The 26299-nt window shown below is 46.5% G+C and overlaps 1 protein-coding gene across 2 annotated transcripts in view; it reads left to right on the forward strand.

Moving 5' to 3' along the window:
* The first annotated feature begins 658 nt into the window (after positions 1-658).
* The window catches only part of LOC111154657 (tyrosine-protein kinase Blk-like), a 66586-nt gene continuing 40945 nt past the window's right edge, over positions 659-26299 (forward strand). For both annotated transcript variants that reach the window (XM_022514449.1, XM_022514459.1), the window contains exon 1: positions 659-1007. The gene's annotated coding sequence lies outside the window, so the exon portion shown is untranslated. The remainder of the gene's footprint in view (positions 1008-26299) is intronic.

Genomic DNA, 26299 nt, shown 5'->3' on the forward strand with positions numbered 1-26299 from the left:
TCAAAGAGCCATGGAACCCAAAAACTCCATGTTGCTGCGGTTGTTGCTATGAACATCTGCAAAAAGCTCTTTCTTACCCAAAACTCACAGCAAATTACTGTCTTAGTCCTAAAATCCATGAGGAAACTGAGATTCTGGTCTGTGGTTCCAGGCCAGGAGTAGAAGCAAGCCTGTCTGAACTCCATCCCTGCCAATGTTCCCAGACATAAAGGCAGGAGAGGAGCAAGTACAGTGGGACAATGGAAGAGGCTCTGTGATCAGAATCAATGACTGCTTAGACTGCTATTTTTTTTTTAAATGAGAATTAGCATTTGTTGAGAGGCAATTCTGTGCCCGTCACACCCATTCTGTCATTTGTGCCCATGGTATCTCTGGGCTAGGTATTATCAGCACTATTCAGAAGACAAGACAAAATCAACAAGGCTGAGAGAACAGCTTCCCAGGCTCACACAGATGGCAAAAGACAGCAGAGACCAACCTCTTTCTTGTCTTGCAGATAAATGCTGCAAGGCAGAGAGAAATACCTTGTAGAGTTAGCTTGGAGGTTTACTAACTCTGCCAAGTCTGGTGCGGGAAAGCACCACCCATGTCATTAAACCAAACCCCCATGAGAAAACTTTCTAGTAGCAGAGGGTCATTGGAACCAGTGTGGCCCAGGGTCTGAGAAAGACCAGCTGCTTGTGGTCCTTCCTCCCAGGCTTTTCTGGGTCAGTGGTGCCCATTGGACCCAGTGAATCCACAGACGCCTTCAAAGTGTTCCATGGGAGGGGCGGGGCTCCTTGGAGGAAGCTGGTGAAGCTCTGACCACAGACTGGGGAGCATGCCACCTCTGCTGGTGCTTGCCGCCAGCAGGAAGCCACGAGCTACGGGAGCCGATTGAGACAACCACGATGGGCTTTTTCTTTGGGATTGTATCAGGAATTGCTGGTTATAACTAGAAGGCTGCAGCATCACGAGGGTGCTGGGATTGAAAAAGCTATGGTGACAAGCTACTGAGCCTTACCAAGGTAAGACTGCATCTTTGTTTTGTTTTGTTTTTGATTTATAAAAGCTCATCCATCCAGGGATATCTTGTTTCTTGGGCTTTCTAAGCTGGAAAAGCCAGTGAATGTGCCACAGAGGAAAGACAGGAGAAGACTGTGGGGTAGGAAAGGGGGTGGGCACATGCATACCGGCCATGGGGCTCCTGGCAAGTTATTCAGCATCTCTATAAACAAGGGTAATGGTACCTAAGAGGCAGACGCGGCAGAGGCTAGCAGGGATGTATGGGGAGTGTCTGGCTCAAGGCAAATGACTGATTGTTGCCCTCTTTATATTTTGCTTGTTTTTAAACAAGGTTTTCCATTTTTCAGACATCAGGGGTAGTGTGATAGAATAGGTTTAATGATTACTTTTTGGGCTAAGCGATCAGTTTCTGAGAAGGAATGAACAGTTGACAACACATTTTGGGAGGGGTTTTAAAATTCTAGGGCTTTGACAACTGTTCCAGTCATTTGCTAATTGGCCACTGCTTTCACCTTCAACTGTCCACACAATCAAAGGACTATAGAATGGTTATCATCGTGCTGCCACAGTTAGAGAGAAAAATTGTGCATGATATATGTAGATACTTCTCCTTCCTGGATGGAGTTTGATTCCCCTCACCTTTGGTGCTGAAGGGAGTTAGAATAAAATATGGAAACGGAAGAACAGTAACTCCATAATGGAGTATGCTGGCAGACACAACCTGAATCAGGTGAATCAAGGTTAATGTCTCGAGGGATAAGTCGTGTTGTATTATATAACTTTGGTTATGGTGCAAAGAGAAAGTACTTCCCCTCTGTGCTGTTCTTCCCCCAAACCCTTAGCCCTGATCTCATCATGAAAAAACATCAAACAAACCCAAAGTGAGGGAAAATCTACAGAATACTTGACCTTTGCCATTGTCAAGGTTATGGAAAAGGAGGAAATATGGGGGAACTGTTACACGTCAGAGGAGAGTAAGGAGACATGACAACTAAATTCAAAACTCACATCTGGGATTGGAGTGGGTCCTAGGGGCAAAAAGTCATTAATGAAAAAATAGGTAAAATCTAAATAAAGTCTGGAGTTTAATACCATTGTGTCAATGCGGGTTTCCTCGTTCTGGCAAATGTACCTTGGTTAAGTAAGACAGTAATATTAGGGGGAACGGAGTGCAGGGTATATATGAAGTCTCCAGGCTATCTTTGTAACTTTTCTGTAAACCTAAAATTATTCCAAAATAAAAAGCTAAAAAAGATTATACTCATCCTGCCTCAGAGCAGATGTGGTCAAAAGGTGAGCCTGCTTTGGGAAAACTGGAATCCATGACATGGTGGTTCCTGCCCTCTCTTTGAACTTTCTGGAACACAACAGGCCTTTTGCATTTTTTACCATTGTCTCCCCCAACCCCCACCTTAGTCCTAGAAAGTTCTATATTTCTCTCTCTCTTTTTAAAGATTTTATTTATTTATTTATTTACTTATTTACTTATTTAAGAGAGAGAGAGCGCACAGAGGGAGAGGAAGAAGCAGACTCCCCACTGAGCAGAGAGCCCAATGCAGGACTCAATCCTGGGACCCTAAGATCATGACGTGAGCCGAAAGCAGAGGCCTAGCCAGCTGAGCCACTCAGATGGCCTTATATTTCTTTCTCTTTGTGGCATTTCTCATCATTCATGTATTCTTTTATTCAGAACAGTTTTTGAGCCCTTACTGCATGTCAGGGGCTTTAGGGCCAAGTGCCCCCTCCTCTGTCTGCCCAGCAGTGCTCACTGTGCTGGTTCAGGCTCACAGTCCTCTAAGTACACCCAAACCTGACCTCCTCCTTGGTGATGAAGCAGAAGGCCAGAACAGAGGCAAGTGAGGGCCCTGACCCTGTGTGGAATACCAGGATGGAATCTGCTGTCCTCTGGGCCCAGTCATCCCCACAGAACCTGTGGCCAGCCAAGAAGCTGTGAGCCAAGCTGGGAACCAATTCCCTGGGAGCCCACTGTGCCACCCTCAAGTCTGCAGCAGCCAAACAGAGCCGCCAGAGGCCAGCATCCTTGCTTGTAAGGGTCACGTGTGTGGGGAGGTAGCAGTGGAGCCAGAGCAACCTGACCCCACCCCTCCAATACATCCCTTACCCACCCCCACCCACCCAACAGGCCCAGCAGAGCAGGTGTGCTCTGGTTCATGGGTGATGTCCCAGACAGATTAGAGAAAGAAGAAAGAATCATGAAGCTGTAGGAAGACAGCACTTAGATGAAAATCAGAACAGTTAGATGAAGATCAGAAGGGAGAGCAGCGATTACCACTGGGTCTCGGGTCCTTTTCCTGTCACAGCTCCTGTTCCCCCACTACCAGCCCATCTGCTTTGTCTAAGTCAGCCCCGTGCTGCTCTGGAAAGGTCCAGACCATGCTCCTCCTGTTCCCTCAGCCTGGGGCCCCCTCCCTACCTTCTCATCAGGGCAAGTCCCACCTGTTCTAACTCCTGGGACCAAAGCCACTGCCTTCTCTTCTGTCCCCAGTGCCCAAATCCATCCCTGTGTCCCCGTGAACTTCCAACAGATGCTGAGGGCTCCTTGTTTGCAGGAGTTCTGGATCTGTACTTCCCCAGAATAGGGAGGTGGGCCTCTTACATCCTCCCCTGGGTCCCAGAGCACAGGAAGGTATCTGGAGCAGGGTGGATGCCCTGTGAAATGGTTCTTGAGGGAAAGGAACAAGGGCAAGGAGGAAGAAAGCTTGAAGGCAGAAATGCATGTAAGACTTAATGACCATCCTTAGGCACAGTGACCACCCTTAGGCATGGTGACCACCCTTAGGCACAGTGAGCTTTGGTGCCATCACCACACCCAGGGTTTTAATGGGGGCCCTTGTGGAAGAAGGTGGTTGTCACTAGATCTCTGGTGTGTTCCGCTAGCTGCAAGGTGCAGTATCGTCCAGAGGAAGACGATGGGCCTTGGGGCCAGCCAGTTTTTCTCTAGGACCTGGTTCTGCCACTTCCAGCTAGATGAGCGTGAGCAAAGGACCCAGGTCTCTGTAAGTTGGGAGCAGGTGCACTCAACTTTAAGCCCAGATATGAGAACTAGATAGAGCAGGATGATTAGAGCATAGAAGAGGCTCTGCATTGGTCCCTGCTTACCCTGCAGGACCTCGGCTCACCACAGGCCACTGTGTGCTTTCTCACCAGAGGGCTGATACTCAAAACCATGTCATATAAAGAGGTTCTCTTGGGTGCCTTGTCCTTACCTCTTTCTGTGGACTTCTTCACATACCTTGGTATCTGAACTGCTAGGTTACGACCCGGGTGAAGCGAGCGAGTCACCTGGGGTACAGAGTTTAAGGAAGTCCTCACTCTCAGGGTTGCTCGGGCTCAGGAAATGTTTGTGCAGGTTTCTGTAGTGTCTAAAAGATACGAGGTGGTCTGCGCTTAATGGATGAAGTCAGGAGTTCAGACCTCCAAGACCGCAGACCCTTGATGAGTTTCATGGGGTCTAGGAGCTCTCTGAACTTGTCTGCAAGGTTTTATGCACATGTACACTCCCACACCAAGCATGCCTGGCTTCTATCACATTCCCAAAAAGATCCACCAACTCCAAATATCTGGAATCAACACATCCAATATTTAGTAATAATAATTTAATTTTAGCTCTCAGTGTATTGTGGATCCCAGGAATTAGAAAAAACGTGGGCATAGGAATACCACAAGGCAGCTACAGCTGAAAGGTTCTCTAGGATAGAGGTTGGATGGCCAGCCTGTGGACCAGAGCGCTTCAGTTCAAGGTGTTGCCCTGCAGCTTTCTGACTGTGACCTTGGGCAAGTCACCAAATGTCACCAAATGAAATAACAGTAGTTCAACCTCAGTCCATACTGACATAACTCAGGTAGGTTAATTTTACCCTGGAGTCTTACTTCTTTATTTGTTAGTAACAGTTGAAACTGAAAAGTATACAATATTTCCACCTAGATTCTATCTAGTTCTCAATGTGAGGATCACCAGAAGAGTCCCTATAGTTTGCAAAGAGCACTTTGCACGTTGTAACTTTTTAAATTAGTTTTTATGTACAATGTTTATTTTGAAGTTTCAGAAGAGAGACCATGGTTTTGTTATGTTTCTCAAAGAGGAAATGCATTTAATATGACTGAGAAATGAATCCAGATATTTTGGGTGTGCCCCCCTCCCCTTCCTTCCCCACCATCAAGCTAGTCGGTCCAAGATGCATGGGGTGTTCAAGGGATTGCATTCCAGAATCAGGATCAGGCACACTTTCCTGGTGAGGGCATGTCGTCCTAGGCATGAGCCTAAGGTTGCTGTAAGAAGTAAGGTAGGGAACTGTGTCATTGTTACTGTGATGCCACTAAGACCGCTGTTCACCATTCCTCTCAGAACTACCCTAAGAGTTGCAGGAGAATTTCTGTCAGGCTCCAGACTTGGGAAATCCATGCTTCTCTGGAGCAATGGATATCCTAAAGACACTTTTTCCTCCAACTGATGATTACCCACTCTGTGCTTTGGACTACAGGACACTTAGAGCCTAATTTGCATCTAACCACTAGCAATTGGGTAGCCCCATCTTATGGTCTGTATTTCTTTGTAACCAGCTTTACCCTCAAAATTGTTTCTCTACCCTAATTTATCCTTTGGTCTTCATTTCTTCATCTCTTTTTCTCTTCTATTTGTTTCATGTTTGCTTTCATAAGTGGCTTCAAATCTTTTTGGAAGCCCCAGAAAATGAATAAATAAACAAAAACAGAATAGCATTTTTGAAAGAGCTTGGTGCCTGGTGTGGGTGCTCCATAAGAATTAGTTCCCTTTCTGTGTACAAAACAGAAACCAATTCCTTTTTTGTTTGTTTTGCCAAAGGGGTCAACCTATGGCGAAATGCTCAGCTGTGAGTCTATTATAGGTGCGTAAACAGCTTGTTACACTACCTATTTTTAGATATTCCACCTTGTATTGTAGCAAAGATTATACATAGTTATTTCATGTTAAGTTTTCCTTTTATTTCTTACTATACAGCCATCCAAAAAACAAAAAACAGAAACAAAAACGAAATCTTACCATTTGCAATGACATGGATGGAACTAGAGTGTATTATGCTGAGCAGAATAAGCCAATCAGAGAAAGACAATTATCACATGATCTCTCTGATATGAGGAATTTGAGAGGCAGGGCGGGGGTCGTGGGGGCTAGGGAGGGAAAAAATGGAACAAGATGGGATCAGGAGGGAGACAAACCATAAGAGACTGTTAATCTCTGGAAACAAACTGAGGGGGTGGGTGGGGAGGGATAGGGTGGCTGGGTTATGGATGTTGGGGAGGGTATGTGCTATGGTGAGTGCTGTGAATTGTGTAAACCTGATGATTCACAGACCTGTACACCTGGGGCAAATAATACATTATATGTTAAAAAAAAAAAAAAAAGATTCCCTTTATTCCTAAGCAAAGTTTTCTGAGGTCTGTAAAATACTTTGTACAAATTTGTTTGTACCTTTGTACTATTGTAACTCTTTCAGAGGGAACCTGGAAGGTGTAAATAAACATCTACAAAAATACTGTTTCTGTTAATAATTTATAATCAATATGTTAGTAAAAGTAATAAAAGTTATGTAATTAAAAAACAATTCCTTTTATTCCTGCCATTTTTACAATACAATCAGATTTTTTAAAAGAAATTTATTTATTTATTTATTTACTTACTTATAGAACACGTGCTCAGGTTGAGGAGGCACATGAGTTGGGAGGGTTGGGGTGGGGAAGGGGCAAAGGAGGAGGGAGAGAGATTCTTAAGGAGCCTCCATGCACAGCATGGGGCTGACGCGGGGCTTGACCTCAAGATCCAGAGATCACGACTTGAGTTGAAATCAAGAGTCAGGCGTTAAAGCCACTGAGCCAACCAGTTGCCCCCAAAGAAATTTATTATTTTTTTTAAAGATTGCATTTGGAGATGGGAGTAAAAGTGATAATCCATTTCATGATTTTGTTTGGGTGGCTATATGGGAAAGGCTCAAATCTCTTTTCCCTATGCATTCACGTGGAAAGGAATCATTTCCATGTTGTGGTATCTGTCTGTCTAATGGGTTCCCTGGCATCTGTCAGTGCAACGTTGGGTGGGGGAGATGGAGGAGATTAGGTTAAGATAGGTATCTTATAGACTGAGAGCAGTGGTATGCTGGTAATGCTGGTAAACGTTCAACAACCAGCTTTCCGGAAACAAATATACACACATATACACATGTATTAATTATAAACTATACTGGTATAAAGAATATGTAACACATAATTCACAAATAGTAACAAAATATGCAATATTCTTTATTATGGATACCATAGAGACATCGATTCACCATAGAGTGCTTTTGCTGACTTTCGCCAAATTCTTGTGTTCATGGTCAAGCTGTGGTTTCAGTTGACACCCAAGTAGAGGGGTGGCATGGATGTCCTTGATAGTTTCATTTATGTTAAGAAGACCAAAGTGACAGACATATCAGCCATGCATGCTGGGCATAGACAGCGACGTCACTGGCTTCTTTGCTAAATTGGATAATAGTTTTTAATTACTCAAAAAATTTTTCTTAGTTTTTTTGTGCTGTTAACGGCTATGAACAGGACACATTTTAAAGTTGAACCTACATTATGGGCATTTTTTCCGTCACCGTATTAAGTCCAGAAAATCAACAACAACAACAACAAAAACAAATCAGCTCCAGGTTTAAAACTCCTGCCTATTCCTGTGGTGTAAACACTCCTAGAGAGCCAACTTCAAGCTGCTCGCGTGACCTGGCTGCACAAGGGGCTGGGAAGAGACACCCAGTAGTCACACAGTCAGACAGCATTTCCATCCCACAGATGTGACTGATGTAAACAACCTCAAGAGCAGAGATAATAGCGAAATGTAGTGAAATAACCAGGGAATGGTGACATTTAAGTGTTTATTACCTTCATTTCTAGAATAATTCACTTAATTATATTTTATATAATTTAGATTTTATGTAATTTTAATTTTGTATGGTTTAATTTTGAAAAGTGATGTGCTTAGCAAATGGCTCACAAAATTCCCCCAAATTTAGCAGTTGACTCCCACAAACCTGTACAAGTTGGCCCCAGCACACTGCTGATGAGAAGCTGACTATATCAGTTTCAAACCACAGATCAGCATCCTGTCTGCATCTGGCTTTGCAAAGCAGGGACAAGTGGAGAAGAGCCTGCCTCCTGGGATTTCCTGAGTCTTGAGCCTTTCAAAGTAGGTCTAGATACCCAGGGAATCCTGCTGTGTGCTTGGTGGCAGGAGGGGTGTGCGTGGTGTTGGATAGAGACGTTCTCCCTACAAGGGTCATGTCCCTGCACCAGTTCCAGCTGCTGGTGACCTAACTTTTGGAGACCATAGACCTCTGATGAGTTTCCTGGAGCTTATGAGCTTCTTAAACCTGCATGCAAGGGGGGCGTCTGGGTGGGTCAGTTGTTTAAGCCTCTGCCTTCGGCTCAGGTCAGGATCCCAGGGTCCTGGGATTGAGCTCCACATAGGCTCCCTGCTTAGCAGGGAATCTGCTTCTCCCTCTGCTGCTCTCTCTGCTGGTGCTCACTTGTGCTCTCCAGCAAATAAAATCTTAAAACAAAGAACAAAACACTTGCATGCAAGCTTTTGTGGAGGACATGAGCAACCCTCTGCAAAGATCATTTCTGCAAAGATCTTTCATCAGATTTCGTCAACTCAGGAGGGGTTGGGACTGCTGGCACAAAAAAGATTGACTTCTCCTGAGCTGCCAAGGGGTGAATGCAGCTTTCCCATGTCATGAGAACATGGGTCAACATGGGATGCTCTTTCTGCTCCAAGAATGACTCCTGGGAAGACTTCACCACCAGTGTCAGCTAGATGTACAAAGCAGAGGTATTTCTTCAAGTGGGTCAGGGCTCAGTGAAGTACAGAGGGCTCATTGTTGGCAATTGTCAGAGGCTGAGATTGGTGGGACAACACCTGTTTCCAACTGTCTTGATAACCAGGCCTGGTGGCTCGATCACAGGTGTGGGGGAGGTAAAGTGGGGTGTCCCTTGTACCTTGATTTCTGCCAGAGCCTTATCTTAGCTGCAGCTGCTTGTCTCCTGGGCTGTCAGAGAAAAGAGCCAGTTCTTACTCTGTCTTCCTGGTCAAATAAATCTTCCCAGGTTCCTTTGCTCCACCCTGTCAAACAAGTCAAGTGGCCTCTGAGAACCAGCAAATGGGAAGTGAAAATAATACCCCAGAGGGACTCCTGGCTCAGACATCACAGGGGACAGGCCCTGTGACTGATGTCTTCCTCCGAGCTAGAACCCTGGCCTCTAGAAAGATCTCATTGACTTATATGATAGTTTCCTCGCAGAAAGGTCACACTTCTTGGTGGCATAGGAGAAGGGTTTAAAAGCTTCCTGCAGGAGGCCCCTCAGGAGGGTGATCGAGGCACGCAGTGAGGACAATGCCACCTTCCCTTCACTGCTGCCAAATGACGCTGTAACATTCGTGCCAGTGGGTTTGGGACCTTCTGCTTTCAAATCACCTTCCTCTAATGGCTGCTTGCACATAAAGCCACTCTTAGGATGTGCCCTTCACCCTCCTCCTGGTTCCTTCCCCTCCTCCAATTCATTTGTGTGTTGTCAAACCTGCCACGGAGAGACAGACTACATGTAAGCAAACCCATGCCTCCGTGTTTGGTCCTTCTTTTCCTGTTGATTGGAAAGCCCCTTGACAACTGAATGAAGTAAAGTCATGAGCGGAGTGGGGAAGAACCACGGGCCCTTGAGAGCTGGTTTTGCCCATATATGCTATTGTCATAAGTTTGATAGTTAAGATCGTCTTTGAATCTTCATGGTTATATGCTTTTAACTCCTTGCAGGTGGGAGTGGCTGCTAGCTGGTCTCCACCAAACACATGCCCAAAACTCTCCAGTGTGGTGGTTTGCTGTTGGAGGTCAGCCCGAGTGACTAAGGGTGCCCTGCATCTCCCAACTCTGTGAGATTCAGCCTGAGAAGGGAGTATTTGTGGTTTTAGCCTTGGATATCCTAGAGCACTCTGGCATGTGGAGTTCGGGGAAAGCCATCCATTTTGAATCCTATTTTAAGGATTTTATAACTAGAGAGGCAAAAAGAAAATCTCTTCAGGGAAGGAGATATAGGTTATGTTCTCTGTCTGTCTCTCATATACACAGACACACACAGACACACAGACTCACAGGTCCATGCACACACATGAACACAGACACACACAGACTCACACACACAAGCACGGATATATGCAGGCACACACACAGAGACAACACACACGCATACCTATCATCAACAACAAAACATCACAAAACCCACCATCACAAATGCTGTTGCAACAAAGTGAAGGAATAAATCTGCCCCATAAAGAGAGTCCCAGGTTTCATCCATTTGGTAGAAATCCCGTTGCTAAAGCACCATCTTCCCTAAAGTTCTTCTCATTCGTTCTTGTCATTGAACAGAGTTTTCTGCTGTCAGATGGCAAGCAATGTCTGTCTTCTAGTCCAAGCAGGTCCTGAGAAGGGAAGGAACATCCCCTTCCTACTCCCCTTACCTCAGGGCCCAGACTGGTGTGTTGGTGGCCAGCAAGTTGACAGGACCACAGGGTTGGGGGACGTCTGGGTGTCACAAGAGGGGCCATGGAGCAGTAGAGGAAGGAGATGAAGGAGACTCCAGGTCTGCCTAAAATCCTCAGGATCCCTGCCTGGTCTTTCACTGCCCTGCTAAGGGTGACTAAGTCTGCTGGCATCTCTAGGAGGAGGCTCTGTTCCCCGCAGAAAAAAACTAAAACATGGCCAAAGTGGGAGTCTTAGCTAAGGCCAGAGGGTGAGCGAGAACACACACCAGTTTCCCTGAGTGAGGGAAATGCTGTGGTAACATTTGTCCCCTCCTTTCTCAGATTTGTCCCCAGATCTCCACTGCTTTAGTTCAGGCCCTTCTTGCCTTTAGCCTGGATGACTGTGGTATCATTAGAGCTCCTGCCTCTGCCTACAGTGACCCACATTGCAGTCTTTCCTCTCTGTTGCTGGCAAGATGTGTCTGAAGCTCAAATGTGGCCCTACCACCCCCAGGGTAAAAATCTTCATTGACTCTTCATTGAACAAAGCCTAGGCCTCGAGAGACCAGACATCTGGTCTACCATCCCAGTTTCCCTCTTGTCATCCTTCTTCAGATGCATGGGGCCCAGCAGTCCTGTCCCCAACATTCCCTGTTGCCCATCACATCTCAGAGCTTGTGCTGAGCCCTCTTCTCTGTTTCAAATGCCCATCTGCCTGAGGAGAGCTCCTGGGCATCCTTAAAGTTCCAATCTCAAGGTCTCAGCCTTTGCAAGCCTTCCTATGTCCCACCCACCCTGACCCAGGCACCAACAGGCTTGTCTCACCATTTCTGCCACTGGGTCCTGCAGGGGGTTAGCATAGCAACAGCCTCAAGCTTCATGCTAGGTGAACACGGCTCTTGCCTTTGTTCTCCAGGTGCACCATCAGGTTGTATCCCCAGTTCCCAGTAGCACACCCAGAAGGCAGAATCCCTTTTCTGTGGTCACACAGATAAGCAGCGACCCACCTGACCCTCAGGCCAGACCTCCTAGCTCCTCACTCTGCCTGGCCACACTATGGGGTGTCTCTCCAAAGCATCTGTGAAACGACCTTGAAACTCTCCCATGACCTCTTTGCAAACTTAAGGGGTAGACAACACACAACTGAATTTGTCCCTTGGCTTTATTCTCTTTTACCTTCCCAGGGTCACACACAGAAATATGTATTTGGCTCATTTATCATTCATTTTAAAAAAGAGAGAGAATTGCTGTTTGTGAGAACAAAGAGGCTAAGGAGAAATCTTCGAAATTGTTGACAGGGACATCAGCTTCACAGAAGGTAGAAGAGTGGGTTGAGCGAGTTTATTACGAAGGTGGTCCTATTCCTGTGGAAGAACATCCGGAGGGCTCAAGGAAGTCATAACAGAGTAGATCTGTGTGGGATAAATATGCATTTTGGTCCACACTTGGTGTACAAAAATAGAATATTTAATCTGAGCATCTTGATTTCTGCTGGGCATTGGGAAATAACCCCAGTAAACTCAGCACTCTCCTCCTTTCTCCAGGGTTGGGCCGCAGTTCTGGGGTGGGGTTTGTGGGGCTTAAGACTTTGGGGGAGCCCATCTGGTCTTCATCAGAAATCCACACTGGCCACTGCCAGGATGTCTCATGCCAGCCTCTGACCCAGGTCTGGCCTTCTTCCAGGACTTCTGTGCCACATCATGGGTCAGGGGAATCATGACACCACTTCTGTGCCACTCTGGACTGAGGCACTCGTTGAGATGCCCTGAGCTCCTGTCTGCCCAGATTTGCTCACCACATTTCTCTCAATCTGAGCCAAGAGAATTCTCTTATTTCTACTTTATCTCCCTGTGGCGATGGCTTCAACAAGAGTGAGGGACACAATATTAAGTGAATAAAAGAAGAAAAAAATCCATTCTTATCTCAAAAAACACGTGTCTGCTCTACCTGCTGACAGAAACAATGACTAAGCAACACTGGATTTGTTGCTTTGATTTTTTTTTTTTTTTTTTTGGCCAACATATAATATATTTCTAAACAGTGTCTACAGACTTGAGGAGCTATGAGAGCTCCCACTGATCAAGAAAAACAAAGGGGAAAGGAACTGAGGCAGGCGAAAGAAGGGAGGACAGCTTGCCAACCAGTTCTAGCTGTGGGAAGAATGGACCAGGAACTTGGAGAGAAGGAAGCAGAGAGCCCTGCTTCCTACCTATGGCAGACCACCCCAACCCCTGGAATGATCCTAGATCCTTTAAGTGTGGCCTAGATCACCAGGAGGATGTTGAGATGCAAGTGGGTGCTGTTGGATCCTACAGATGTGGGGCCTGTCACTGCCTCTGAGGAGGGCAGATTGCCCTGGTTGGAGAAGACAGCACCCACGTCTCAGAGGAAGGAAAATCAACATTCTAAAGAAACTTTAAAAGGACAGAAGCCTAGGTGGTGACTCCAGTGGAAATAAAGGGTCCAGGTTGGGAGGCCAGCCAGTACTTGGAATCCAGAAGGATCCAGTCAGGGAATTCCAGTAGGCAGACTTGAGAGTCTTGGGAGGGGATATAGGAGTTCATGTGAAGACAAAGCTGAAAGGGTGCCAAAGCTCAACCAGGCATTAGGGGGTACAGATGACTTTAGTAAGACAGGATGGTGACCTCAAATTAGCACTGAAGGAGGAGCCTGAGATCAAGAGGGGGAAGAAACCAGGAGAGATGAGAAGAGAATGGCTGGCCAAGAGGGCCAGCCTGTACCAAGCTAGTTCTGTCCCCGAGACTGCGTTTCTATAACAGGGTGCTTGTCTCGCCATCTTGGCTGGGGGACTTCTCTCTCTGGGCTTCAGGTTCTGACTCTGCCAAATGAGGGGGTAGGCTAAGTGGGCTCTGAGCCTTCCTTCCAGTCAACCCTTTGCTTGTCTACTTGGCACATAACTACTTCCACAGTTAGATGTGGAAGAGAGGCCGGTACGTGAGTGCTAAGAAGCGTGTCAGGTGCCTTCTGCCATGGTCTCACTTAATTCCCACGAAAAGCCCTGTGACATCATCAGGAACTCACAACGGCCCCAGGGAGGGGGAGGGGGAGGCTAGAAGGCCAGAGCCCAGATGCAGACTCAGGTCTGTGGGACTCCAAAACCAGGGCTCTTAGCTCCTCATTATTTGGTCTGTCAGCTGCCCGCTGTGAGCAGAGCCCTGAGCCAGGCCTACAGTAAGGATAGGAGAAGCTTGGCACCCAGGTCAAGGCAAAGGCTAAATGCACGCTGTGAAATTGCAGCTTGCAGAACCACACACGGCAGCTGAGCAGAAATGGACTTCCGAGGGTGCAGGAGTGCAGGGTGGGGCTCACTCAGCCTCCAAGAAACCTCCGCCTGAGGCGGCATCCAGCACCAACTCACCTGAAGAAATGGCCCACCGGACAACGCCTCTCTTGTCCTGCAGGCCAGGTCAGCACCTGCCAGCTTGGCTTTTCTCCATCTGGGGAGCATCACCCCTTGTCTACTCAGTAGCTCAAGCCTCCTTGACATCGCCGTTCATTTCTCTGTTGCTCCGACATCCATCCGCCCTTGGGGATCCATCCTCTCCTGAAATTTCCCCTGCCCCATGGTCTCCCCGCCCTGGAACGTTCAGTTGTCTATCGTTACTTATTGTGACATGCACTACTCAGCCAGATGCATGCTAGGCACCAAGGACACACGTGAGAGTTGCTGAAGTCAAGCATGTGCCACCATCCTCCACACACTCATCTGTCTGTGACGGGGCTGTCCCTGATGTCCCGCCATGAGCTTTGGGGCCATCCGATGAGGGAGCAACTCATTGATCCAGGGGTCGGAATAGCCGCAATGGAGGAGCTTCAGGAAGAAGCTGGTTTCACCAGGCCCAAGAGATCAAACCCCCGAGGAGGGTTTGAGAAGGAAACGCTGGATGTGCAGTGCTGCGGATATCGGGCAAAGGGTGGAGGGCAGAGGGCTGAGGGCTAGGGAGGGAGGGAGGTTGCTGCGGGAGGGTTGCTGCACCTACCGCTCACATACCCCAGTCATCCCCCCAGCCGCAGGCATCTCTGTGACAGGGAGGCAGCTAGGCGCTTAGCCTGGGAGAAGGGAGCCAGAGCACATGCTGCTTTTCCTTGGGAGGCTCGGTCCTAATGAGCAGTGTGCTGACCATGACCTTTAAGATCCACTGGCATCCTGATGGCTGGAGCTGCTGCCCTCCCTCCAGCAAGCTGCACTGCGGGAAGCTTTTTCTTTCTTTCTTTCTGTCTTCCTTTCTTCTTCTTCTTCTTCTTCTTCTTCTTCTTCTTCTTCTTCTTCTTCTTCCTCCTCCTCCTCCTCCTCCTCCTCCTCTTCCTCCTTCTTCTTCTTCTTCCTCCTCCTCCTCCTCCTCTTCCTCCTCCTCCTCCTTCTTCTTCTTCTTCTTCTTTCTCCTCCTCCTCCTCCTCCTCCTCCTCCTTCTTCTTCTTTCTTCTTCTTCTCTCTCTTTTTTTAAGATTTTATTCATTTATTTATTTGAGAGAGCTAGAGCACAAGCAGGAAGGGAGTAAAAGGACAGAAGGAGAGGGAGAAACAGACTCCCCACTGAGCAGGGAGCCTGATGCAGGGCTGGATCCCAGGACGCTAGGATTATGACCTGAACAAAAGGCAGACACTTAACCAACTGAGCCACCCAGGCATCCCCCAGAAAGCTTTGCTGTAATTGTCTCTTCGTGACTGTTGTGAGAGCAGCCAACCTCCCAGCACCCGTGGGAAACCCATGGTCACCCCCGTGTCTGTTTCCAGCATCAGCAAGCGTCAGACAAGTCATTTACCTCTGACTCTCTGAGTCAGCCCACCTGTGCATGGCACATGGGAACACCACAGGCTCACCTGGATTTAGACACTAATGGCCTCGGGCTGCTTGCATGAAGCTGTCTCCTCATTGGCTAGACTCGGATGCTGACCTAAACAGTAAAGGGTCCGCCAGGGTGATGGAGGGTGGGGACAATGAATGTGCTCCCACTGCTCTCAGTGGCAGGCTTGGTTTTGGGGGTCGGGGGAAGTCTAGGGGAACTCTGACCCGGTCTGCCCACCCTGTCTGCCTTCTCAGCCTACTCAGGTGGGAAGCCCCGGAAGGAGCCACTATTTGGAGGCAGGACAGGGCTGCAACCAAGTGGAAGAATAGGCTGATTTTGTACAGATTGATCATTTGTCTCCTTACTGGACAACTGTAAACCTTACATAACACCCCCCAAATTTGAAAGCAGATACAAACCATCAATAATTCTACTAACCTCACATTTTTTCCCAAGAACTACTGATCTTCTTCATATGGTACAGCGTTTAATGGCTAGACTCATAAGGCATTCCACTTTTCTTCCTTCCTTCCTTTTTTTCATCATAACATAAGCATCTTTTCCATGACAACATGTCTTCACGATGGTCATTTTCGTGGCTGTATAACGTTTCATTGTGTTAACTCTACTTCACCATTTCTCATGGACATTTGGTTGGTGGCTGCTGCTGCTGCTGCTGCTGCTTCTTTTTTTTTTTTACATTATAGAGGGCTATGATTAAAAACAAAATAACATGTAGTTTGCAAAGCTATGCTGAGCCCTATGACGCAGCTGAAGGCTATTCTTTCCTAATCTCTCCAAGAAATGACAATTATCCAGGGAGCCAAATTGCTCATTTTGAGGGTGGAAGTGGGTGGACTTTGAACTGCGTTTTACATCATGGCGGTAGTGGCCTGAGCACTTCATCCTCTCCCATCCAGCTTCTTGTGGTCGGCAATTGTGTTTGCCAGCGAGGGCGACCCATGTGGTCTTTGGCTAGAGAACAGGCTTTCCTCTCTGTGAAATGAAATGACTCATGAAGAAACAAAACCAGAGCGCCTGGATGGCTCAGTTGCTTAAACGTTGGACTCTTGATTTCGACTCAGGTCATGATCTCAGTGTTATGAGAGCGATCCTCCTGTAGGGCTCTATGCTCAATGGGGAGTCTACTTCTCCCTCTGTCCCTCCCCCCACAACTCCTCACTCTCTCTTTCTCTCTCAAATAAATAAATCTTTAAAAAAAAAAATGAAGAAGCAAAACCCAAGAGTTTGGTCTCATCTATCCCAAGGGTGTTAATCAAAGGTCCGTTAATTAACTGTGGGGCTGTGGGGTTTTTTAAGGGAAAGGGCACATGTTTGTATGAAAGTGTATTTTCTGGGGAAAATCTATACTTTCACCAGGTTCTCAAAGAAGGCTGTGACTCCAAAACTGTTTTAAAAGACAACTGATCTCTCTCTCTCTCTCTCTCTTTCTCCCCCACTCCACATACTCCCCACAGCTCCTTTTGGAAGAGTGGGATTAAAATGAAAGGATCCTAAAGATCTGTGTCTTTAACCAGAGGTCTAGTCATGGGACAGAGAACATATTATCCCCATTTTAAGGATGAGAAAACTGAGGCTCAGAAATTCTTCTAAGTGCATACACCTAGCATGTGGGGAGCCTTGGATTTGAACCCATGTCTGTTTCACCAGCAAGTCTGTATATGCATACCCATTATGCTAAAGTGCCTTATGGTTAGGAGAATTGTTTCTATTTTTATTGCTTTAACCAAAGCTAATTGCTAATGTGTTAGTGAGATATTCTGCTATGATTGTGGCCATCCATGGTGCTTAACTAAAGGAAATATTTTGGCTTTTTTTTTAAAAAAAAACCTTGCATTTTTCTCCAGGGAGTCAGGCTGATACAGAAATATTTGTAGTTGGTTAATTGTTCTTTCATGCTACAAGCATTAACCACAGGAGGTGAACTGTGTTGATCAAACCGAAATGTTGTCACTCAAGGCTTAAGGAGCCGAAGCAAATGAAATTCAAGAGACCAGATCTGTCTGTTTAACCCAACAGGGTGGGAGATTTTGGCTTGTGATTCCCTGAATATTATAGGCCCTTTCAAACTGATGTTTTTATTAACAACAAACTATTGGACACAGTAAGTGGCTTTGGTTTCCTTTCTCTTAGTATTCCTGTGCCAAATCTCCTTCAGCTCCAGGGCTAGCTGGAGGCAAAGAAGGTGGGGCGTGATTTAATTTCACTCTCCTGGCTTCCTCTGGAAATCTCTGCTAAGTTAGCCACTTCTTATTACTGAAAATTGGCAGCCCTTAAAGGGGAAAGACTTCCTCAATAATACTGTAATAGCATTGCATGGTGACAGATGGTAGCTAGACTTGTCATGAGCCCAGAACACATAGATTTGTCAGATCACTGTGTTGTACACCTGAAACTAAGGTAACATTGTATGTCAACTATACTTCTATTTAAAAAGAAAAAAAGAGGTGAGGGGGAGACTTCCTGAAATATGGGAAATAATTATGCAGTCAAAGAAAGGAAATTATAATTTAATTTTGGGCATCTTAGATGTAATACAACATTAAACATTAGATCAGCGTGCTTTCTTGGTCCCAAAGTGTTGGTTAATGATCAATAATCAGCATTTAGAATAACACTGGCTTTGGTATAAATGACACCTTCCTACCATTGTACTGGTAAATTAAACTGTTTACTCTTCACGGGTGCAGGATGGATAAAAAGACATTTTCTGATGTTCGGGTTTCTCTGATTAATTAATTCACTCACCCCATTCAAAATAAGAAAGATTTATTGCATATCTCATATGTTCCAAATGCTGAGAATGGTCCTGAAGATACAAAGATTAAAACAAAAACAAACAAACAAAAAAAATAAAAACAAAACTCCCTTCCCTTGAGGCACTCACAAGGGGTCTGATTTAGAAGACAGACATTAAACTTAGGGCCAGATATACTGTGGTTGGTGCTGTAAGGAGCACTGTGGGCACAGGGGACAGGTGATGGGACAGAGTGCCAGGAAAGGCTGGTGATGCCTCGACTAAGTCTTAAATGAAGACTCGTCCTTCAATCAGACCCAGGGAATGACATGCATGAAAGTCATGCTGGGTGTTCTTCAGCTCTTTCCCAGAACCTATTATCATTTCTTGACATGTTCTAGTCAAGATCATTAGCATGAAATCCTCATTCTCAACACTGCGCTGAGATCAACCTGCCAACATGTCCGTTATCAGACAGGGATACAGATAGTCTGAAGACTGATGGTTCTGAACTTTTAGGCTTTGTACTGTGGTCTCAACAGACATTTTTCTATGGTACTTTATAGTTTACGAATTACTTAATGATTTCATTTGATCCTTTAAGGCAAGTGGGGAACCCTAGTCCTAGCCCCATTGTACAGATAAAGTGATCTCTGAGGCCGGGAGAGATTTAAAAATCTCTTCCCAGGGGTGCCTAGTTGGCTTGGTTAAGTGTCCTACTCTTGATTTCATGATCTCAGGGTTGTGAGATTGAGCCTCACATGGGGCTGTGTTGGGTATGGAGCCTGCTTAAGATTCTCTCTCTCTCTCTGTCCTTCCCCCTCCCCTACGCATGCTCTCTCTCTAAAATAAAATAAAAAAATCTTGTCCCAAATCACACAGACTTCTAAATAAATAAATATTATTGTTTTTTGATGGTTTGGAGTCACTACTATTCTTGTGCCATGCAATAATAATATTAATAATAACACTTACTGTGTGGTAAGGTATTATTCTAAGTACTTTACACATTTCATCTTATTTAATATAAAGTTGTATAAAAGCATTTTTGGCCTTTGCCTCATCTTACAGATGAATCTATATTATTCACTTACAAGGTTTTCTGGGCAACGTAACATGATTGCCTTTCTAAAAACGTATTTATTCAAAGAAGACAAGTTTCTCTCAAAATTTTTTGGCCCTCGATAGAGTATTTCTTTTCACATTTTATCACAGTCTACCTCATCCTTTCCCTCCATACCCACTGCCTGGATTAGGCCCTGATGTCCACACCCTGGGCCTGGCTGAGGCTGTTGATCATTGTGTGGTTGGTTCAGGAACCAGGACTCTGAATCTTAGAGTGAGTGTTAACAGGCAGGGGAGAGAGCCAGAGGGCAGCTGAAAGAAGACCCTGTGATTCATGGATCATGATGAGGGCAGCGGGAATTGAGAGGGGAAGAGAAACCAGGGAAACATTTCTTGTGGGATCTCTGAGTCACCACCTTGGGCTCCATTGGGCAGTGAGAATGCAGGGACTGGACCATCTCTGTATTCCATCCTCATTTTTGGGAGCCGTCAGCAAAGCCTGGGTTCCCCCCAGATCCCTCTGTTCCTCTGCACCTCCAGAAATCTTCAGTGGAATTATGGCCCACTGATGTGAAGGTTGAGGGCTGTGTGGTGATCATATTTATTTGTTTATTTGTTTGTTTGTTTTGGTGATCATCCTTCTAAAGCCCTCATCCCACGGATGAGGAGGTGGAAGCAAAGAGGTGAGGTGACTGACTGGCTGTAGACTGCGCCATGGGTTACTAAATGGGATACTGAATGACCCAGGGACGCCCTGAAGGCATATGGGATGTTAAAGTGCCTTCTGAATACTCAGAAAGAGGTAGGACATGCTTGCAACAGGTTGGGAACATTTGTTAAATTCCACGTTATTCAAACTTGGTCAGTTGGCAGACCACGTATCTTATATTGTATGTGGAGGCTGTGTATTAGCAAGACTTGGGGTAACCAGCACAACCCACCAGCCAGCCAGGCTGGGTCTCAGAGTTTACTGAAATGGAAAAGCCTATGCCTTCCAGAGTATTTAACTCATTGGTGTTTTCTGAGGGAAATATTTAGGAGGCGGCCATAGCAGAGGAATGAAAGCGGACATGCCCAATTTGTAGCCCTACTGAACTCTACACCTGGCTGAAGGGATAGCAGGCAAATCTTGCCTCTGTCATCCCCATTTTTTTTTTAACTTTGTAAAGTGGGGTCAACAGTGCCTGCCTATGCGGGGGCAAGGGGGCTTGTGGGTGAGGATTAAATAGAAGCTGGAACATAGTGTGAACCCAGGGAGCTTGTCAGTGGCTTAACGCCACGTCCCCAGGGCCTGGCAGAGTGCCCAGAGCAAGTAGGTCCTAGGACCCATGGGTTCTCCCCTTGGTCCTTCTAACTGGACATATTTCTCACAACATGACTTTCCTCTCTGTTGCTTCTTTGTTTCCTGTTGCCCTAATCTGTGTATTTTGTTTCTTCCACCCTTCCATTTTCTTTGACTTCATTCTTTTCCTTCGACTTCATTCTTTTCCTTCTTACCTCTTTCATTTGCAGGTTCTTGTCTTTCCGAATAATAGTGTATGCATTTAAAATATAATTTTTCCTTAGAAGGACACTCCTTTCTACCTTGTACTCTACACAGTCATGTCGTAAGAGGCAGGGAGCGGGTGGGACATCAACTCCCTGAGCTGCTTCATTCACCTCTTTTCTTTAGAGCAGTGGTTTCAAATGAGAAATCATGGCCCTTTAGTTGTTCATAAAATCTATTCAGTGGATTGTCACAGCCTTTAAAACATGAAATAAACAGAGAATAGGAGAAAATATTTGCAAATCATCTATCTGATAAAGGATTAATATCCAGAGTATATAAAGAACTCCTACAACTAAAGAACTAAAAAAACAACCTAATTTAAAAATGGGCAAAGAACTTAAATGGACATTTTCCCAAAGGAGATAGACAAATGGCCAGCCAACATATAAAAGATGTTCAGCCTTACTAATCACTGGGGGAAGTACAAGTCAATGGCCAATGAATTATCACCTCCCACTCCTTAGGATGGCCACTAACAAAAAAATAGAAAACACGTGTTGGTGAGGATTTGGAGAAGAGGGCACGTGTGCACTGTTGGTGGGAATGTAAAGTGGTGCAGCCACTCTGGAGTACGGTATGGCACTTCCTCAAAAATTAAAAATAGAATGACCCCATGATGCCGGAATTGCACATCTAGGTATACGCACCCCATTGAAAGTGTCTCAAAGAAATGTCTGCATCTTCATTTTCATAGTGGCATTGTTCATAGTCGCCATATTTGAAGGGATAAACAATGGGCAAGCAAATTGTTGCATATTCGTGCAATGGAATATTATTCAACCTTCAAAGGAAGGAAATTCAAACACATGCCACAACCTGGATTAACCTGGAGAACATTTGCTAAATGAAATGAGCCCATCAGAAAAGGACAAATTCTGAATGGTTCTGCTTACGTGAAGTACTTACAATAGTGAAATTCATCAAGACAAAAAGTAGAGTGGTGGTTGCTGGGGGCTGGTAGGGGGGGGAATGGGGAGTTGCTCTTTAACAGATACAGAGTTTCAATACTGCAAGAAGAGAAAGTTCTGGAACTGGTTCCACAACAATGTGAATCTACTTAACATCACTGAACGTCACACTTAAAACTTAAGATGGTAAATTTTATGTTATGCTTATTTTACCACAGTTAAATCTTTAAAAAGAAATGTAGTAGAACAGACTAGAAAAGATCCACTCGCATTGCTTGCAGTTTAAGGGTAAAAAGTGTTTCCTGAACCTTTGTTTCATAGTGGCATGGGTGTGTGTGCACATGCATGGCTGGGTATGTCCTGGCTTACAGATGTACAGTATTTCTTACTGAGGGTCACGGTGAACAAGGAAAAGAATTTTGACAAACACTGCTGTGGATAACCTCAGACCACAGAGCGTGGGGAGGGCACCAGCAGTCTGTGTGGAGAGATCTCCCCTCCCCGTGTGGCGGAGCACAGAGCCGTCAGAAGAAGGGCTGCTCCTGATCTTTTGTCTCTTTCCAAGTTCTTCCCGATCCACTCTAGAAACACTTATTGATGTCTATGGAGAAAAAGATAATCTAGTGGGTCTTACACATTCTTCATCTTCTTCCATTTTCCCCAAGAACTAAAATCAGAACACTCGATGGGTGTGGAAGGGTAAAGAAATGACAAGTATTTAGCACACTCAGTAACTGAGAAAGGAGGGAGGGAAGGAGGGAGGGAGGAAGGATGGGAAGAAGGAACTACAGAAGGAAGAAAATGGGGGGGGAATAAAGACAGATTGGTCTAGATTTCCCAGGCTTGCAGGCTTTATGTAAACCCTCTCTACCCTCAGGAAGCTCAGAGGCTCATTGAAAGCCTTCCCAGAAGGAAGGCGGAACAGGGATCCTGAAATCTCAGGTCTGGTTTGTAGAAGCAACAGGGAGAAGCACTCCACGCTGCTGGGCCTTCGAGGCATACACAGGAGGTCTCTTCTTGGGGAACAAGAGTGGCTAAGCTGCCCTACCAGTATGCCCAAAGGGAGACATTCTTTTGTCTCTAGCAACTATGGAGGGGAGCCTATTGAAAGTGAAAGTGTGGAGCGTGTGTTTAATAAAGGAGCTACCATTGGTACGTGGTTTATAACTTCTGTAGAGTGCTGCATACAGAAGGTGCCAGAAGCTCTCCTACTAGCTCCCAGATGAGCAGAGCCGAGTCCTGCCAAGAAGACACAGAGCTGGGGCTGAAAGGGATTCACTGTAATTTACAATCCTCACTCTTCCTGCTACGACAGGGAAAGTGACAACACTGGTCTGGGCCATGAGGTGAAGAGAAAAGCCAAGGTTTAGAGTGAGGGGGTGGGATTCCTGACGCATCATCACATCACACCAAGCTCAGCACCCTCATCTCCAAAACCTCACAAGGCTGCTGCAAAGACCATATTCCATGACACCTTCCATTGCCATTGTAGATATTAGGATGGGTGCCGTGTTAGAAGAGAGGCCATCCATTCATTCACTCAGAAACATCTGTGCACAGTGGCTACATGCAGGGAGTGGAGTTCCGTCCATGGGAAAAACAAAGGCCTAGCCTCATGCAGCTTTTCCTCTCTCTTCCGGTGGGGGGAGAGGATACTGAACAAATCTGCACATATACAACGTCAAGGGGCGATCAGGGCTACGGAGCAAAATAAATCCTACTGAAGTGCCTGGGTTGGGCGTGGACGGGGCTTGTGTTATCTTCGGAGAGCAGGGAAGGTCCCACTGCTACTCAGGGGACATCTGAGCAGAGCCAGAAGGGGGTCAAGGAGCCAGCAATGTCTGAGGAAGGATACTGCAGGCAGAGGAAGAATGAGTACGAGTGCTTGAAGGTGGGAGCGTGTGGGTTTTTTGAACTCCCAAGAGAGAAGTCAGTGTGCTGGAAGCAGAGTGGGTGCAGGGAGAGCGGAAGGAGACCAGGAGGGAGAAGAGAAGGGTGTGGCTCATGGGCTTTGTCTGATATCTGTGGACTTTGGGGGGTGGGAAGTGTGCATGTGCATATTTGTGTGTGTGTGTGTGCATGCGTCTTGCACACAATAAAATATACATCACACAAAACTGACCATGTTAAATGCACAGTTCAGTGACACTAAGTACATTCCCATTGTTGTGCGAGCCATGACTGCCATGAACCTCCAGCCTCCAAACACACCCAGACCTTCCAGACACCTCTAGAATCTGGAGCGCCTCCTGTCGTTGCCGCTTATGCCTTGCTCCTCTGTGCTTCACCTGCTTTCAGAGTGTATTTGAGAGTTTCTCTTGGGCCTGTGGGAGTGAGTGGCACCTTGTGGGGATAGAAGCTCACCACCCAGCTCCTGGAGACCATACTCCTTGCCCTGCTGAGCCTGTAGCCCAGGAGACCCCCCGCCCCTGCCCCGTTTCCTGTTCTGCAGTCAGAGCTTTTGGCCCCGTGACATGGTGGGGTCTTATTCCCCAAGGCCCCAAGAACTGGACCCCTCTGAGTCAGGGGCCCCCTCTCAGAGCTGAGAGTGACTCCCGGAAAGCCAGAGAAGTACCTTTTCCCTGAATTTCTCCATAGGGGAAGCATCAAGAACAGCCCAGCCCCATGACCATAGAGGGGGCTGACAGGGTGAGGGGGCCCCAGGAAAAGTCATCAGAAGTATGTGGGAGCCAGGCATCCTCAGATGGCTGACCATCCTCAGATGACTGACCTTCGGTCAGGCTCTCAGAGCTCACATTACAGAAGGGGAAACAGAGGCTGGGAGAGGGCAAGGGAATGCACAGGGCCCACAGCCCTTTGAAGGTTGCATCAGGTCTAGAACCAGGTTCTCCTGGTTGCTGAAGACATGGCAGCCCCCCCACTGAGCAGCCCTGTGGCCTCACACAGGCCCTGGGGGCCCTTCATCCACAAGGCACAAACCAACTTGTGTCCAAATTCAGGCTCTAGCTAAGGCTCTCGATCGTCTTCCCCGATCAAGTACCCACCTTCCTGTGTGTTTAGTCAGGGCACTCAGTGTTTAAAAACGGACTTGTCAAATCCCTGCTGGACACTGGGTTCTACTTCTGCAGACGCCCCACAGCAGGGGGCAGGGGGTGCAGCAGAAGGTTCTGATTCTTCAGGAGGTTGGAGGGGTATCTCTTTCCTCTCCCCTCCCCACCACATCTGAAGGTCCTCACCTTTTCATTGGCACCTCACCGTTTCTATGCACTTCCCCCAGTTCCCCTGACAACACCCTGTCCCACTACTCATCACTGTGCCTCCTGGGTTGTCTCCTCCTGAGCGACCCTTCTTCTGGGCTCCCACCCCACTATCTCCTCCACACAGTGGCTGCAGCAATCTTTCTAAAAGGTAAGTCAGCCTTGTTTAAAATACTTTAATGTGGTATTTTGAAAGAAAACCCAACTCCTTCTTGGCCTGCCCCCCTTCTTTGCCTTCGCCTACCCGGCCTTCCTGCTCACCCTGTTCCAAGCACACAGACACCCTCCTGCTCCTAGAATGTGCCAAGTGAGTGCTGTCCTTGGGGCCTTCCCCACTGCTGTTCCCACTGCCCTTCCCAACCTCTGCAGAGCTGTTGCCTCAGTTTAAAAATGTCACCCTCTGGGAAAGGTCTTTCCTCACCGTCTGAGTAACCCAGTGCGTCTGAGATAATTCTATCACACTGTCCTCTACTTTCTGCCCAGCACTTACCTCTTTTGGAAACGGCTGGTCATTTCTTTACTTGCTCTCCTTCACCGGCCACCTGTCAACTAGAAAGCGAGCTCCGGAGGGGGAACCTGGGCTGTCATGTGAGTGTCTAGCACTCACCCCGCAGCACAGCCCAGGGTCTGTGCAGAAAGGTCTTTGCTGGGGACAGAATAGGTCCTCACGCGGAGGAGAGATGACTCTGGGCTACCCTGGGTGCAGTCAGGCGGAGCTCCTTCTCCCGCGCATCTGCTGGGAACCCACATTGTCACACTCTTTCTGGAAAGCAATCTGACAGTTTGGACCAGGGATCCTGAAACAGCTGCACACAGTATTGGTCCAAATTAGTGTTCCTTCTGAGAGCCTAAACTGAGGTGGAAGAAACCCGAAATAGAGGCAGCAATTTCTACACAAATATTAGATAAAGCTGTCCGTGTATGTATGTGTGCACCTACATAGGACAGGAGAGCAAAATTTTAAAATTGTGCTTATTTTAAGTCTGAATGATGAAAAAAGCCTATGGCGTAGTGTTTAGTGATAAGAGGAACACAAAAGTGTATGTACAGCCGGATCATAGCTAATATGTATTTAGAGACCGTTTGTGCCAGGCACTGCGGACTTCGCTTCTATCTCCTGCCTCTCTCCTCTCTCCCCGTGAGACTGTTATTATTTTACTGCCTGGGAAAATGAGATTTCAAAAGATCAAAGATACTGATGAATGTGGTGTAGTTTATAAATCATGAAGTCAGGATTTAAGTCCATTTCAAAGATTCCATTTTCAACCATGCTCCATACTGGTTTCAGCTTTGGAAAAGCACCCTCCCCCACACCCAAAAAAGACTAAGATGAAATACCCCAAATTATTAATAGAGGTTGCCTCTGCATGTTGGGATTATAGGAAACTTTCTTCTTTTTAAAGTCTTATATTTAAATTTGTTGCTATGAGTACATAT

The sequence above is a fragment of the Enhydra lutris genome, unplaced genomic scaffold (assembly GCF_002288905.1).
Source record: "Enhydra lutris kenyoni isolate GAN:26980312 unplaced genomic scaffold, ASM228890v2 scaffoldscaffold3, whole genome shotgun sequence".
Lineage (NCBI taxonomy): Eukaryota > Metazoa > Chordata > Mammalia > Carnivora > Mustelidae > Enhydra > Enhydra lutris.